This window comes from Pithys albifrons, chromosome 4 (genome assembly GCF_047495875.1).
Source record: "Pithys albifrons albifrons isolate INPA30051 chromosome 4, PitAlb_v1, whole genome shotgun sequence".
NCBI classification, from domain to species: Eukaryota; Metazoa; Chordata; class Aves; order Passeriformes; family Thamnophilidae; genus Pithys; species Pithys albifrons.
The window spans coordinates 67,742,731-67,760,724 of record NC_092461.1 but is presented as its reverse complement, the minus strand read 5'-3'; the positions used below and the strand labels follow the sequence as shown (position 1 = coordinate 67,760,724).

Sequence of the window (17,994 nt, the reverse complement as noted above, 5' to 3'; positions counted from 1 at the left end):
AAAATTGTCTGTAAATAGAACTCTAAAAATCACAAACAGATATTTGAGCATTTAACTGCTAGTAGAATTCCTTTCTATGTAGAAGTATATGTATAAACATATAATTCTGCCTATATTACCTTATGCCTGAGATCACAAATAAGCTCTCACATCATGCAGCTATTGAATAACCCTTACATCATAGAATCAATTAAAGGATCAGTCACAGAATCATAGAATGGCTTAGGTTGGAAGAAACCTTCAAGATCATCAAGTTCTAACCCTCCACACCATGGTCAGGGACACCTTCCACTAGATCAGGTTGCTCAAAGCCTCAGCCAGCCTGATCTTGAACACTTCTATGGATGGGGCATCCACAACTGCTTTGGGAAAACTGTTCCTGTCTATCACCACCCTCAGAGTAAAGAATTTGTTCCTAATATCTAATCTAAACCTCCTCTCTTTCAATTTAAAGTTGGTGATTATTTTAGTAAAAAACAAAAGTTAATTTACAATTTACATGCATGTTGTTCTACTCCAATAGTAAAACTACTGGAGAGAGTAATGGACAGATCAAGACATTTAATATGTTCAAATACTTGTAAAAGGGGAATTTGACACTTAGGAACAAATACAGTAGAAAGCATTAGGACAGAGTGTCTTTTTCCAGGACTTCCACTTACCATAATGGCAGACACGTTGAACTTCTTGTGAAACCTGACATGTTAGTCATGACCAGAAGGGCTTCTGCCAACCATACCTCCCTATACAATGTGGAGATAGTTACTACAGATACAAATACATGGGCATGCAGCTTTGGAGAAAAAAAATGTTCCTTCAGAACTTCAGCAACACGGAATGGGCAGAAAAGTCAATTTTAAAGCATATAGCATCTTTTGCTTGGAAGAAAAATTTGTATTGTCACATGGCCCTACTCAGACCCATACTCACGCTGTTTGATACCCACCAGCTGAAGTTTGCAGCTCTTATAGTATAAAGTTCTAGCATTTAGTGCAATCCCAATAGAGTGTCCAACAACTGAGCCTAGTCAGTAAGCATTAGGGTGAACCATGCTAGTCACCAACAGTTTCAGAAGGGCAGACAGATAGAAGTTTAGCTTATGGCTTATTCATTCATCCTTGTAAAGTTTGCTTTCCTACTGTCCCAGTAAGCAGAGTTTTCAACAGAAAATGATTTTTCAGGGTAGGGGTTTTGGGGTTTGGTTTTCTTTTATTGTTGCTGTCATTTGTATGTTCATTAGGGGGGTTTCAGTTGTTTTCTAATTTTAATTTTTAGTTCAATATTCTTATGAATAATCAGCAGCAGCTGTCTGAACCTTCAGTTCACCTGCAACAGTAGAATTTCATCTTCAGTATGCTTTTCATCTTCAAAAAAGAGCTGTTAGTCAGAATCCAAATCTTGGATGTCATCCAAATTCCTTTAGGACCACTTGTTAAGTATTTGTTTAATGTTGTCTGGTCCTGAGAGGGCTGTCCTGGACAGCTTGCTCTGAGACAGCTGATGTTTGGGATATCCCTAAACCTTATGATAGGCTGAAAGGCCCATAAAAAGGAGAGAGAGAAAGGAAGAAGGAAAGACAGAAAAAAAAAAAAGAAATGAAAATATCTAGATCACCACCCAGGGTTCCAGCACTATCTGTGGTTTGATTCCTTGGGATGGTATGTGCACACCCACCCGCCCTGAGCTGCACTATATAGACTAGTCCCTGCCCATGTGCATTGTGTCATTCTCAGACTTTCTAGAAAGAGGTCAAGGAGCTCTCTAGTGGTTTTGATCCCCCTTCTCTATGTCAGAGATGCAGGTGCAATGCTGTCTCAGACTTGTTTTCTGAGATAGTTACCCAAGATAGGGAAGTTATCCTCAGCAACAATCCTGCCTTTGCAAGATCTTTTTTTCTAATCTTATCTGGTTGGCATAGTAACATTTCTTTCCTCTTCTGACAAGTGTTTGAGAAATTAACTCTTCTAGATTTTCAGGCTGTCTGTTCTTCTCCTCTAATGTTAGCCCTCATCACTGAATCTCTCTCTTCGGACTCTTTCTCCATCACCATCTTTCTCAGGTAAAAATTCATCTTCATCAGGATAGTCATTACACCAACTATTTTCATCATTTTCTTCATATATGTTCCCTGGAACAGGATCAGCATCTACCAGTTCATATTGTTCTCTGTAGGGCTGTACAGAAAGGATATTTTGAGTCTAACCAGGGGCTGATATTTCCATATAGTAGATGTCATAAACATACTTATCTTCTTTCTCACAGTGTTATTTATTTCATCTTCAGAAACATTTAAATGCTCTTGTGTCACCTTTAATGCATCTCAGACAATCAGATCTGGATCAGTCTTCTGTGAGTTTGCAGTGGTTGCACTGGAGTCTCCCACCATCTCCTCTTGTACATTAGCAAACAACTGGAATTTCCCACAGCAATCTGAACTCTTATCAACAGCAATACACTCCTCTTGAGAAGCATCTCCTTTTACTTCAGAGTCTGATGTGTCACCATCAATTGAAGCCTCATCACTTGTGACAGGTGCAACTGTTTCAGTATAATCAGGTCGATGGCTGATTTTTCAGGGCAGCAGTTTTCCTTCCTTTTCAGTTGCTTGGAAGAACAGAGTTCCTGAGTGATTCCCTGAGTCCTTTCCAAAGAAGGTCACAGACTTTGAGCTGCTTTGTCTCCCAAAATCATGTCTTTAATATGTTTCTGAATGGGTCCATTCTTGGTCATCATGAGCTCGAAGAGGCTCCTCTCTACCGGTTGGGCTCCACCACATCCTGTTCACAGCTTCTTGCAGGTGAGGAGCAGTGCCTCAGTCAGTTCCATCCCACTGCACTTCCACTTAACACGTGGAACTGCTGCCCACTCCATGGAAATCCATGGCTGCATCATAGCATTTGATACACTTACTGTAGGAAGTTAAAACTTCCTAATATCAGATGAAACTACATACTGAGAACATCATAATTTAAAAAGTTCTTGCAGATAGCTAGCATGCTCCCCAGGATATCAAGACTGCATGCACTCAGATGGTTTGAGTTACTTTCTCCTCTTTTTGTGTTTGATGGGGGTTCTTTTTGTTAGCTCGACCTGCAAAATTTGGAAAAGAAGATACTTGGTTTCATGAGGCACAGAAGGTTTTGCATCATGCTTTTCATAAGCATGGTTAGGTTAGTCTTTAGGTAGACCCTGCATTTCTGTTGTGAACAAGTTTCTGATCTCTGTGCCTTATTCATGCAGCTAGCAAGCCCTGACAGAGTCCTAGTGGGTTTGACAGGGAAAAATAAGGTGGCTCAGCTGCTTACATCAGATCAAGCATAAATTGGAGTAAACATCAGCAATCTCAATACAGTTAACAGCGTATCAACTTGCAAATTAGAGATGGAGAAAAAAAATTCTTTATGAGAGTAAAAATTGATGGGAAAGCCCCATAACCTCAACTTAAGTAGTGTCTTGCTGAATGCAAAAATCATTATCAGTTTCCTCCTAAAAATGAAAACCCAGACTAGCAGGTTTAGACACATGTATGTATATGTGGCTAGGAACTTATGAAAAATTTCCCCCAAAGCTTGGCTGAAACCTGCCAAAATTTTTTCTAACCACAAGAAAAATGTAAACAAACAAAACCTAGTTTTGAGTGAAGCAGGTACTACAAATGAAAGTGCTAATTGACTCCCAAATCTGATAAACAGATGGATGGAAATTTTTCAAGTAAGTCTTCTGGTGAGAATGGGCTCAGTCAACCCACCAGGGTAGTAGCTTCTCGTTGAACTGCATTGGCCCCAGTTGCACAGTAACACATGGCAGGGAAGAGGCATAAGGCCTCGAGGATTCTAACAGAGTGAGAGTGAAAGCAGTAAAACATGGAGTCAGACATCCGTTGCATTTGCAAGATAGGAAGACAAGAGAAAGTCTTATTTTCACCATAAGTCTTATTTTCACAATGCAGCAGATTGACTTCCTCCCTGGGTAATAGGGGTAACACAAGTCTCAGCTCTTTACCAAAAAACTTGGGAGGCTTCAGAGCAGCATCTGGCTTCTCAGTTTTAGGCAGTTATTTGATCACTTTTAATCATCTGAGGTGGTTGCCAAATTCCTTCAAAAGGAACCAAATTAGGGATTATTTAGACAGTTTTTTTCCCGGGATATAGCTTTTATGGAAGCAACATGCATGACTCATTAAAAAGTAATAAAAGCTGGAGACTGAAATTTATGAAAAAGCTGAAAAAAATCTTGTCTTTTGCAATTTCTTTTGACACAGTAAATCCTTGGTAAGCAAACGTAAAATGAGCTTATGTCATCTTGAATATAGGCATTTAGTGCAGTGATGTTGATTATTGTGTGTTCTTTCACCTCAGGCTTTCCTATTTGCACTCCATTTTTACAGACAGCCCCTATAAGTGCTTGTTAGCTGGGCAATGCTCAGAGCTACAGGCTTAGAATCAGCCTGAGTTAGAGCTCTTCTTTGATCAGTGATCTGCTTTCTGCATTGGTGTCCCACAAAATACCAAGGCAAGGTCAGACAACAGTTTTGCTTTTGCCTTTTAGCTAGTGTCTGGGGCCCAGCATGTGTTAGTATTACCTCGACTGAACAGGTCGACATTTCTGCTTTTGAGGCAAAAAGGAAACTCTCTATAAAGGGTAATCAGAGCTGTTTTGGAGGCACAGAGATTAATAGCAATATTACTGCCATTTCTACTGCTGTCTAGAAAACATCTCAGGACTTCCCATGATGACATCCCATCCAGACAGCATGGAGGAAGAAGAAATTCCCAGTTTGTATACACAGTAGACTGAAACTAGTTTGATCATTGAAAGAGAAAGTAGATGTGAAGAGGGAAGCTGAGAGCAATTGGCACCTGGAAATAGGAGAGGCAGCTCGTAGACACTGCACTGCCATAGCGGCATTGAGCACTGTGGTAACACAGGGTTCAGCCTATGGTGGCTACTAAGTGTTTCCTCACTGCTTTAGCAGGTTTTCAGTCCAGGTTTCACTCTTAATACTTCCTATGTTAATTAGTTTAAAGCTAGCTTGGCTACATTAATAAAGGCTCCATCTGCTGAAGCAACTGCAATGTCAATCAACCTGGAATGAGTATACAGGAGTTGGAGACCAGATAAGGCTTAGCTTGACTGAGAAAATTGAGACTGAGATAACACTGAAAAGTGGGGCCAGCAATGGATGAGATAAGAAACCTGGTGCAGAGGAGAACAGACAGGAATGGGCAGTGAAGAGATACTCTCTGACTGGGTGTGATGCAGTAAATGTGTGATGACGCTGAGCAATACAGAAAGCACAAAACATGAAGTAATTCCTCTGTCAGTGATCACTGCTCATCCAAGACACAGAGTGCACTCAGGCTCTGTGAACAGAGCGATATGTGACCATGTAATGCGAGACTATGTCAAGAAAATTGCACATAAAGGCTTCATGAAGGCTACACAGGGAATGGTAATCACAGCCTTTCTTGCCTTTGAAGCAGAATTGCCAGCTACTCTGTCCATTCTCACAGGTTTTTATGTCCATTATAAGCTCCTGTAGATCACCAAGTAAGAACATGCTTTTATGCTTTTGGATATAAGTGAAAAAATCTATATCAGGGAAGATTTCTACTTCTTGCATAGCACAGTACAGGAAAGTGACTGTACAAGTTTTTTGTTTGTGTGATTTTTTTTTCCTGGGGGAGTTCAATATTGGAACTGGCCAGAGGCAGGATGTCAGTAAAAGTGGCTTATTGAATAGTAATAATATAAGAAAATTTGCTAGGTGAATAAAAGCCGCATTGCTCTAGAAGTTGAATCTTTTTTTCTCTGATGGTTTGTTGGTTTGTTGGAGGAGGGTTTTTTGGGGGGGAGGGTGAAGGTGAATTCTTTATCTTTTCATCTCCTAAAGCAGGCATTGTAGTAGACAGTATAGTATACACCTTTCTTATATAACTTTTTTAAATGTTGTGATTTAGGTCTGCTGATCAATAGCCCACTGAGTTCAATTGATAGATTTGATCTTTATGCTTTGGTTGAGATACTAAATGCAAACTCCATTCACTTATATAGGCACAATTAGTGCAGATACTCTGCTATCTACTCTCTGATAGTCTATGCTATCTACTATCTAATAATCTATGTGAGAATAAAACTTGATCTGATATTACACATAACTTCAGCAGTACGAAGGGTTGTGATATTCAAATGAGATTGATTGAATGCCTTTGAATAACTTGTAGGAAAGTGCTGTATATATAATAAAAAACAGGGAATTTACCCCTAAATTTCTAAAACTTTCCTGGCATGCAAAGTCATATAAAGCTCCTGGCCTTTATCCCCAAATATTGTCTATGTGAAAATTTAGCTAAATCTCTTGACTTGTGGAAGTCACAAAACACAACATTACAACTCGTTCCATTCCTAGCTTTCTTTCCACAATTTTGTGAAAGACCCTTCCCAGGAGACCCTCACTAGAAGACAGAATGGAAATACAGGACAAGGTAGCTCAAAGAGTTACAATGACCTGTTCCCCATTGCTGCAGGAATGTATCATACATTCATAAACTTAGTTTGTTCTAACTTAAAAGTCTCCTGGCCTTCATGAGGTTATGCCATTACGTCAGGCTGATCTAGATGCTGCCAGTGATCCTGTGGAATGATGATCGTAGCAGGAGCAACTTTCATAAGTCCAGGAGACCAGAAGTACCCTGGAGATCAGGGGGAATATCTGGAACAACAAAGATATACCCTTAGTTATAGAGAACCAGGTTAGATCAGGTCTAACAGGATCAGACTAGACAATACTTAACCCGCAGTACAGGAGAGACATGGACATACTGGGGAGATGTGGCCAGCTGAGCATATCCCAGGTTTCCAGGCACATCTCTGCTTGCCTGTCTCCTCTGCCCCTGCCTCTCACAGCTTGTCAGATGGCCGCTGCAGCTCACTGGTGACCTTTCTGCTGCAGGGCTGCTCAGTAAGTGCAGCATCTTTCTTGCAGGCTGGTCCCAAGCAGTGGCCTTCCCTGTTTCCACTGATGCCTTAAGATCCTTAAAGATCTGTAGCATGCATATTTTTAATAATATAGCTGTATACTTTCTAACATTTTAGAATAGCAGTTAATAGCAGTTAGACCCCTTTCTCATGGTTTATATTGAGTTCTCAAAATTCTTAAAGTTTTGTTTAATGTTCTTGTCAAGAAAAAAGATTTTAACAAGGACATTTTGTTTGGGACACCTACATAGAAAGACATTATAAGATATCATTGTAGTCAAAGCAGAAGGCCCAGAAACCTTGGAAAAGCTCTAAAGAAGGCATGTGATGTGAAGGTGGTGATGGTGAAGAAATAAGAAGTCTTGAGACCCCCAACTTAATTCCAGGGAAGTTTGCCAAGAGGCAGACCTGAGGGAGGTTCTAGAGGTGGACAGTTCTGGGGTTGGATGTATCCATTAGATATGATAATTAATTAGTGTTATAAATTTGTGAGAACCTTATACTGTATTGTAAACTTATATATTCAGTGTACCTTAAAGCACTTTAATTAAAGGACCTGCACTCAGCAGGTAAGGTTTGAGAAGACTGGTAGGAAGGGCCTTTCCCTCTCCTGCAGGCAGATACTTCTGCTGCACTGGGACTGTGGCTGCCCTTCCTGCAGGACACATCTGTTCTCATCACTCTGCAGCTGGAATGAGCGGAGTCTGCAGGGCCTTATGTCTCACCTCTGTGAGCAGCAGTGGGGGAACAGTGCTGAGAGGGTCTGAGAGGTCTCACCACTGGTTGTCATCCAAACATTTTTGCTCACCTTTGCAGCAGGTGAGAATGGGAGGAGGAGAAAACTGCCCTGGGTCTTTGTGCTGTAGATGGCCTCAGCTGCCTCTCAGAGATGCCCAGGCAGTTTTGGGGTGTCTGGCTGCAGAGGGGCTCTTTCACCAGCCCCTGGCAGCTCTCTACAGGAAGGAGAACATGCTGCCCCAGCCTGTAATTGGGATCCAATCCCTCTGGCTTCTTCTCAGCGGCAATGTCCCCAGCTGAGGGGCCCTGGCTTCATCAATCCAACAGTAGCTGGGGCCAATGCTGTCTCTTCTTCATGCCCCACATCATCTGACTGCAGCCAGCCTCAATTACACCCCAGTGAGAACAGAGTTGTCCACACGCACTTTATTCAGGCAAGCAACTCTTTTGTGTCCCCTGCAGGACCTGCTGGCTCTTCTGAGGGACACAGATCATACACCAAAAGGAAATTGAGGCTTGTGGCCAGAAGAAGAGCCTGTCAGGAGCTGAGGGAAGCTGTTAGCAGCAGTGGGGATGTTCATGTGGGAAGCCAGCCTGCTGACTGTCATCCTGAAGGTGAATTTTGGGGAAGAGTGGCACAAAGAAGTGCTTCTCCTGTTGTGTTGGAGCACTTCCTGAAGGCACTGGGGATTGCTTCATGGGCAACTGATATCAGAAGGGGAGGAAGATCATAGCACTCCAGCAAAGCCTGGCCCTCTGCTGAAGACCAGGTGTGGTCCGGGAGCCTTCCCTTGAGGTAGGTTTCGGTGAAATCAGGAGCTGGGAAGCAAGGCTGTGCTGCTTTCCAGAAGTGCAGGAGCATTGAGAGGTGGCTGAGGGCACTTAAAAAAGATATACAGCACTGCTTCTAACTTCCACCTGCCTTAGGAAAGCCTGGGTGACATGTGTTGACAATTTATAATTTCATGGATAATGCAAACCAATCCTAAGTGTTTTGTTTTTAAGAGCAAGGTAGAAAGTGGTAAACTGTAGCTTACTGTCCTGATAATCCATTGTCGTGTGTTAACTTCCACATTTTCATTGTAACTGTCCTTAGCTGTAACACCTGTTGCTCCAGAAAGCATGGTAGGTTTGCCTCTGTGCTTTGAACAACTTGAGAGCTTGTTAGAGGAAACAAGTTAGGTTTGATTAAAGGAAGAATTGACTGAAGTTTATCGTGGCTTTACCTAACAAATAATACTATTACATGGAAGGGTTTGCAGGCCCTTCTCAGGGAAAAAAAAAAACCCAAACAACAAACAGAAAGAGAAAACAGACCTGTGAAGAGAGAAATGAAAGCCAAGGCAAGAAATGAAGAAAGAGAAAAGAAGAGTTTTCAGGGCTCATCAATTTAAAAAATCCAAGAAGGCTGAGAAAAGCAAGAAGCCCAAGTGTGTAACAGAATCTGCTGTTCACCTTTCAACACTTTGAGTACTACTCTAATTACATGAAATGCTTTCATGATGCACAATGATGGAAACATGCACCTGCATTTGGAAGAAAATGTGTGTCTGGAGTTAAATGTCACTCCGAAACTCTACACTTGTTGAATGTCTGCTTTTACAAAGATAAATAGATATCCTTAGGTGTGCAAGGTCATAAGAATCACATTTTTTAGTTTGACCTGCTTCCTTAATAAAAAGGAAAAGCCCCCTCTTTTGTACATGTCAGTTGGCAATCATAGTGCTGGCTTGTATTATCTGAATCTCAAATACACAGCAAGGATTTCTTCCAAGTAGTGTGAGACATGACAATATTGTCACTTCTTTAAATAGGTCATATTTCAGCTGGGGTATTATAGAGAGAGATGAAAAATAAAATTAAAAAAAAAAAGGATAAAACCATCTTGTCCCTGTGCAGAAAGGATGTAGCATGGTGCTTCTGTGTTTTTAATCTGCACTACTTACTAGAGAACAAAGCAGTCCAGGCTGGCTTAGTACAAAGGGATCAAATCAGGGTGCTCAGTGGAGTGTTTTGCAGAAAGAAGGACCCAAGCCCTGGAAGCATCACAGTTCTGGCCAGCGCAGCTCTACCTGAGGAAGTGTTTTTTGCCTCTAAACCTGAGTTGCCAGAAAAGGACAGTGGGGGTTGCTACAGCTCAGGCTTATGAAATTACTATGTGGTAGCAACCTTGGGGCTGCCTCTGAAGCCCTGCAAAAGGGACCCTGTAAATCTGTGTAAACCTACATTTATTTGAGGTTACACACAAATTTAGAAGGTGCCAGAGCAAACCCATAGGCACTGCCAGGAAGAGTTCTCTCTTCTGTGCTGTGAAGAAATCTTTTTACATTGTGTTTTCCAAAGAAAGCAGAACAAAATCCTGCCTATTCCTGCCGTTATGATGCTGCCGGTCCTTTTTGATTCTGTCATATAGGTGCAGATTTATTTTTGGCAGTGATGGCTGAGCTGTAACCCCTGAGTTACCAAGTGTGTGATGCAGCCTCATTGCTGTCATGGTAGAGGTGAAGGGAGGTGAGTTGAGGAGGGAAGAGTCCATGCCCTGATGCTGTTTCCAGTGGATTCCGTTCAGATAGGACTGAGATAGATCAAAAAAGGGTGCTATGGGGCACCTGCCCACCGGGTGCCAGTGCCAAGCACTTCTGCTCCTCCCTCCATTTTAGGACAACTCATTCACTGCTCTCAGACCCACCCTGCTGTGGAAGGGAAAAAGTCTCTTACAGGACAAGTTGGATACAACGTCAGTGCTGAGTCCTGTGCTGCATGTCCTCTACTTTGTACAGTGTGAGTAGTGAGTGCAAGAGGTGTCTGCCCTGTCTGGAGGCTTTGCTGTCTTTTTCTTCAGTCCATAAGAACATGCTCACCAGCTGGCAGAGCTGAGAGGTGGCTCCATGTCTCATGGAGGGCACTGGGGAGCTCAGTTCTTCAGCACTGGATCTTATTTTAAAAGTCATTTGGTAGCCTATTTGAAAAAAAGGGCTAAAGTAATTAAAACCCTGACATATTTTCCATTTCAGGATTGACTCTAGTCCTGGTATTATTGATTCCAAAGCTTTAGAAAGAGTTGAAACAGCAATTCCTGATGAGGTCATTTAAAAAGCTGATCTATTCAGTAGTTTCTATGAATCAGTCCCTATTACCTACCTTATAATTTTGTCCTGATGCAGGCTTTATTCCCAATGCACTGAACTCTGCAGACATATGGACCTTGAAACCTCATCTCTTCTGTGGGATCCTGGAACATGTTGAAGTGCTTTTTAGATTAGCAATGAGTGTAAATGTTTGTTTGCATGTGAAAAGGCTTCAATAATCCATCTTACTGATTAAAGACAACAGAAATACAGAACTGCATGTGACAAGGAGAAGAAGCAGAACTTTGAAGCCTTTATACACTGGGGCCTTATTTGCCTTGCAGTTTAGGTTTGCTTAACATTTTAGCGTTTGTGAGAAAGAAAATATTCTTTCTGTATACATGATCATTTATTTGCATTTAATAAACAGCATGAAATTCTAATGCATTAATGATAATTTTTCCAAGATAATGTAAATTAAAAACAAAAGTGTGCCTGCTAAATCAAGTCCAAACTTCTGCTACTATAATAAAAACCAGTAATTGCTTCAATTGCATAAATTTGTAGATATACCAGTTGCAGTGTTGCTAACTACCATACTCTGACATCCAAAACAAGCAGGCTCATCCTGAAGACTTTATACAAATGTAGTATTTTTAACATGACACTCCTTTAAAATAATAATTGCTCAATAGTAAATTTGTAAAGTCAGCATAAAGATAGAAATGTGTTCCTACTTGGAAAACTGAAAAAGCGCAATGAGGTTAATAATTCAGCTGTTAATAAGTCAGTATTTGTTGCCACTTCTGTTTCTTTTCCTCCTTGCTCTACCCTCCATATAGCTTTTCCAGGATTCTGCAGGTTTTTGTAAGATACTTCTGTCTGAGAGATTGCTGAATGAGTTGTCCAGTTTGCAGCTAACAATGCAACTGCACACCTCTGTGAAATGCTCCTTCAGGACTAAGTCTGAAATGTGCATGGACATCACTAGACCAGGATCTGATCCAAGGCCAGATTATGGTTTTGGTCCTGGATTGTCTCTTCCAACAGTTGCCCTGTGAGATCAATTGCCCAAAGCTTTGCCAGGGAGTCAGGGCTGGGTGCATGGCCACAAATGAGGATGCACAAGGCCATAGAGAATCACAGCCACTCCTTTCCAAATGCATGGGGAGCACACTTTGAGGTAGAGGTAATGAAAAAGCAATGGCCCCTGAAACCCTACTGCATAAATCTTCTATTTATAAAGTTTTGTAAACAGATACTTTATAGAATTTGGTCACAAACATTGCTAAATTCTCTGCAGTGATTAATCCTGAAGTGAGGAACACATCCAGAGCTGCCTTGTTAAACAAGCCTTAAAGTTCCAGTTAAATTTAACTTAAATACACATCAACTTGAGCTGTAGTGCAGCTCTTTTGTCCACTTTCTTCTGCAGAAACTCATTCTCACCATTCTCCCTGAAACCCCTGTCCCCATCCCAGGGGCTACTTTTCGGCTTCCACATCCTTGTACCTATAATACTGTTCTGCAGGAGGAGGTTGAAATGGCTATTAATGAAATCCCAACTAAAGGTGAAATGATTTCTGTGATTTTTCTATTTGGAGAGTATCATAACAATACTGTTTCAGGATATCAACAAAAATTCAGATGTAAGCTAGAACAGGAACTTTCAGGTATCCCTCTACCCTGGAAAAAGGAGCAGCAAACTATGAGCAGGAGCATGTCATGGTCTTTATCACAGCCAGCTTTGTGTCACATGGACCTGATCTAAAATAGCTCTAAAAAACCCTCATCTTCACAAAAGAAAATAGAGGCAGATAAATCTAGTAACTCTAACCAAACTACACCGATAAACTCAGCATTTCTCTTTACAAAAGTGATTGTTAAGGTGATGAATTTTATTTCTGTTTATGCATTTCTAGTTGGAGGCTCCAACGATATCTTAGTAAAGGCATCAGTGGTGATGGAATTCAGTTCTAGGTTCTTTTGGCACAACAATTTGTTCAGACATTACTTTTGCTTTCTCTGATTTCTGCCTCATGGTTTGTTACTTCTCAAGAGGAGACAGCCCCACCTGCAATCACAGATGCCCTTGTGGCAGCAGTGAGCACAGTAACAGGAGAAGCTAAGTCTGTCCTCTTCCAATGAAGCAGCTATTGGTGTTGGACCTATCCCAGATCTTCTTAGGAAATGCTTCAAAATAAACTGCCAGGCAGCATGAAAATTTTTAGATCTTAAAACAGCCCTTCCTACCTCAGGCAGAAGGTCTCCAGAAAAGCTGAGGAAGCCCAGTTTTCTAGGATATTCACCCACCACCTTAAGAAGTAGTTTGTGTACAAAGAAGGAAGCTTGACTTTCAATGACTGGCATCATAGTAGTCTTGACTACTTTTTCAATGTGAGAAATCATACTTGATCCCACAGCTGCAAAACTATGGCCCTACTTAAACTGTATATTTTCCAGTAATTACCTGCATCAAATTGTTGTCAATTACCTAAAATATGTTTCATCTTCTTAAAAAGTATCTATGGACTTATTCATTTCAAGTTCTTTCCACACACAGGATATCAGGGAACAGAGAACAAAGATACAGCAAAAGCAGCTCCCAACAATCTATCTCCTGTAACTTCCCCTTACCCTGTGTTCTACTGTCCTGTGACAAGAAGGTCCATTTTTGTTCCTGGATCCTGATGATAATGTTGCTGCCTTTTTGAAACATAACTTGTTGAGGCTTTGAGGCAGAAAATACACTGCAGAATTACTAGGTAGAAGCTGAAAAAGCCAGGTTCAAAGGCACACAGAAACCCTTATCAAAGGCTAGTGGCTTACGCCAAAATAAAAGATATGCATACTTCCCTATCTCACTCCTTTATGGCTCTGTTATTGTAGGTGATGATTTATTTTTAACAATGGGTGGCTGAGATGTGATTCCTGGGCTACCAAGGGTGTGATGCAGCCCTGACATCTTCTTGGTGGAGTAGAGGAGAATCAAGGGGAAGAGAGAAAAGGACAGGAAAAGCACCCATGATCTGCTGCTCTTTCAACATATTTGATTTGTGCTTGAGTGAACTGCAACAAAAAGGGACACTATGGGGTGCTTGCCCACTGGATGCCGTGGCAAGTCTTTGGCAGTTCAGCTTGATGCAATCCCTTTCTTCAGAGTGCAAAATAATCAGCCTTTTCCCTGCTTTCCTAATGATCTTGCCTGCCACCAAATCCCCATCCAGTTCTCTCATGGTTTCCCACGTCAAATTCCCAGTACCCACTGCATCACTTTTCTTCTAACCTTTCTTGAAAGCTCATTTCCTCTGCAATACCTGCTAAGTGATCAGCCTGGCTGGGCTGCTGCTGCTGGTTTGTGTGGCATGAAAATACAGTCACCTTAGTTTGTATCTCTGCAAGCAACTGAGTTTTCAGTTTCATATATTAACTGAAATTAAAGAACAAACAAACAAACAAACAACAACAAACCTGAAACCATGGCTTTATAAATGTTCTGAACAAAGCCAAACCAAAACTCAGTTTCTGTCTGAAAAAGGATTTTCAGGTCATTTCAGAAGGACAGTGATAAGTGGGACTTGTGCCCCCTGAAAATATCTCAATGTCTAAGAAAAAAACCCCAAACATTTAAATAAAGTGTTTCAGAATGAAAAAAGTGGGGAAAACGCACAGTGTCAAACTGACATATTTTAACTTGTTTTGAAGTTGTGCTTCAGCTCTTGGGAGGCCAAGCCAATCTGATAAACTCAAAATAAAACTTTTCTAAATCAGTCTTTCCATATACTTTCCAGTGTGAAAAGTGTTCTATGGAAAATTTGAGTCAGCTGGAGTTCATTGGTGCATTTTCTGTTATCCATCATTTATCTCCTGTTTCCATTGTTATCTCTTTGAAGCAGAGCTCTCTATGCATGGTTAGATAGCAGACAGAAAAAAGTGGTATTGTTCTCCTACCTAAAAAGAAACAAAGGCCTGGGATTTTCAACCCAGTGTTAGAAATGCCCTAATTCATGTCCTGATTTTTACTCTGTGTTCAGTTTAGCTTGCTAAGGCACTACAATTCCCCATGCTGTGTTGCTGAATTTCTCATCACTCCCAGCCAGTCACATATGAGAGACAGCTGTTCTTCCTCCTAGCCATGTCTCTGCATAAATTTCCAAGCATCCAAAAAAAAAAATCTCATGTCACTAGAGTTTTGCACCTATGCCACCAGGGTAAGCAAGAAGTCAAGAAACACACAGGAGTACAAACAGCATGGATAATTGTCACAACGTCCAACAGATAATGATTACTTTTGCAAGGTTTGCCCAAAGTAGACAATACAAGTCCCAATTTACTTCTTATTGCACTAGCAAGTTTTTCCTCCTTATGTATTAATTACGAGACTCACTCCTACCTCCCCTTGTATGCCTCATTATTCTGATCCTGTATGTCTCCCTGCCCATCTGGAGGTGGATTGCCAGAGTCCCAGTTATCATTCACTTGCTGTAGTCATTTACAATGATGATACATGCCCCTGAGTTCTGCTCGGTTTATAATGGTACACATGGGACAGACAAGGGTGGATTGCATTTCACATCTGTTGTCCAGGTGTCTCCAGCATTTCTCGTTCCCCTTCTGAGAGACTAAGGTCAGATCTCATAAAGGCATCCATGGCTTCACTTGTTGTGCTGGTGAGGTAATCCCATCCCATCTCATTTGTCACACATGAAGTTCCCTGTCCAATTTCCACATGCACAGCGTGCTGGCAGTGAGTGTCCTTCCTTTACTTGATGGTGGTGAAGGGCTGCTACTCACACAGAGTGGCAAAGCCATATGTGCCGGGGACCTTGAATGGGCTGCTCACAAACATTAACGCAATAATAAACTGTACCCGCAGTAAGCTACTCCAGTTTGCTAGCTTGTGGCTTAGCCCCCACTTCTACCCCCATGTCTTGTGTATGAGGCTTATTTCAAAATAAACAATCTCCAAATACACCTAGTCCTGCAGAAAAAGCCCAGGGAGGCACACTGTTAATGCTGCATCTCTACTTTCCAGTTCTTTCATTAGTGAAAGCATTTCCAGAGAGGGACAAACTGCTGAAATCATTGTATTTAGGGGTGCTCCAGAAGGGTCTTTTTCCACTGTAAATAAAACCTGCTCTGTTTTGTATATGTAGGTACACAGTTAGTGGATCAGGGACTGGAACATGACTTTCCCACTTTCACCCAGTAGAAGTCATCCTCTTTCCAGTTTTTTTCTCTGGGGACAATTAGTATTTAATTGAGTGTATCCAAGGGAAGAGTTCCAAAAGAAGAAATTAGGAGAAGCCTGTTTCAGATGAGCTAAATTGCTGACAAGGCCACTTTCCTGAGAGGTGGATAAGCTAAGGTCATGTGCAGTTCTGAGTTACACAGAGGAGATTTGAATGAATGAGCATGACTAAATGGAAGAAGAGCAAAGTAACTGTAAGAGATAGTATATTAACAGTCGAATTTCAGATATTGTGTATGTTTTGATTAACTAAAGCTTAAAGCAATTAGTGACAACTTTTCAGGAAAAAGAAAAGTAAAATTGAAGGGAAGGGAAAGTAAAAGTCCTGTATTTGAAAGAACATTACACACACACACACACATCCTTCTTTCCTTAAGGTGTATTTGACATATTTGGCTACTTTAGAAATGGACATTTTGGAAAATAAATCAATGTTTTGGAAGTAGGAGATAAAGAACAATTTTCTGCTCCAGAATCCCTTGAGGAATAAGTAAGTTCAAATTGCTTCAGTCAAAAAGCAATGCATTTGATATTTACTTAACTGTAAAACCCACATGACAAGTAATCTTCCAAGGCTGATCTGGAAAAGCCAGTTATCCCAATCAAAACAGATCATGTAGGTATACAGGACTTTGAGAACGGTATTAGCTCAAGGCAATTCAGAATTTTTAATTTGATTCTTGTCGGAAAAATTACAAATGAGCATTTTTTTTTTAATGAGTAAATGAGATAATGGTCAAAGTTTAATTAGAAATTATTACCTGTTCAGCTTTTGATGGCAATAGTCAAAATGTTGTAGGCTAGAGAAGGAAAAAAAAAGAAAAAAAAGAACAAAAAAGAATGGAGAAGTCTCAGAAAATCTGACATAAGTAGAATGGCTTTACTGAAAACAAATGTTTAATCTCAGCCCCAGCTGGAGCATCTGTCACTCATCCTGGAGTGAATCAATGTGTCAGCACCACAGAAGCAAACCTAAAGGGAAGGAGATGTTAGAAGTCATCCCCACATCTCATGATGAAAATCAGATAGTACGGCTGCATTAACAGTGTCATTCCATGGAAATAATAGCCAAGCCTTCCTTAAAAAAATTGTTTTTGAGTTTGGACATATGTCCTGGTTTTGGCTCTTTTTAGTAGCTGATGCAGTGTTGTGTTTTAGGTATTTAGTACAAGAAGAACATCAATAACACACTGTTTTGGCTGTTGTTAAGTAGTGTTTACCCTAAGTCAAGGACTTTTTATTGTCTCATTCTTTGCTAATGAGGAGCTGCACAAAAATCCAGGAGGGAACATGGCCAGGACAGCTGACCAATATCCCATACCACAGAATGCCATACTCATTATATACACTTCGGGAATTTCCTGGAAGTGCCATGCTCATTATATACACTGAGGGAATTTCCTGGAAGGGGGGCAATCTCTGTTCAGGGAGGGTCTGGGCATTGATCAGCAGGTGATGAGCAACTATCCTGGGCACCACTTGTTTCACCTGGGTACTGTTACTCCCTCTCCTCGCCATTACTATCATTATTATGAACATATTTACTGTTATTACATATGTTTTAATTATTGAATTGTTCTTATCTCAGCCCAATAGGTTTTCCTGTTCCTTCTGATTCTCCTCCCCACTAGGGGCAGGGGTGGAGGGCAGTGAGTGAGGGGCTGTATGGTACTTAGTTGCTGACTAGGCTTAAACTGCAACAACATATGACCAAACAATAAAAGTAACTTTGCCATTTTTTTCTGTGTTTTTTTTTTCAGTATTGTACCATTTAATAATGATGGGATCATAATGGAAGCCCAGGAAGGAGAAGGAACAGGACAAGCTCACAGGACTGTTTTCCTGCTACTCTTCCAGCATCTGAGCTTTTTGAGCTCTGGGAATTTCCTGAGCACTCCATGATTTTTCTTTTTAATAACTGATAATAGGTCTCTCTTCAAGGTTTGTGTCCAAGCTCTA

The 17,994-nt window shown here is 41.0% G+C and overlaps 1 pseudogene; it reads right to left on the bottom strand.

Annotated features, from left to right (window-relative positions):
- Nucleotides 1–2,000: 2,000 nt before the first annotated feature.
- LOC139671432 (probable RNA polymerase II nuclear localization protein SLC7A6OS) overlaps nt 2,001–17,994 on the bottom strand; it is a 129,225-nt pseudogene continuing 113,231 nt past the window's right edge.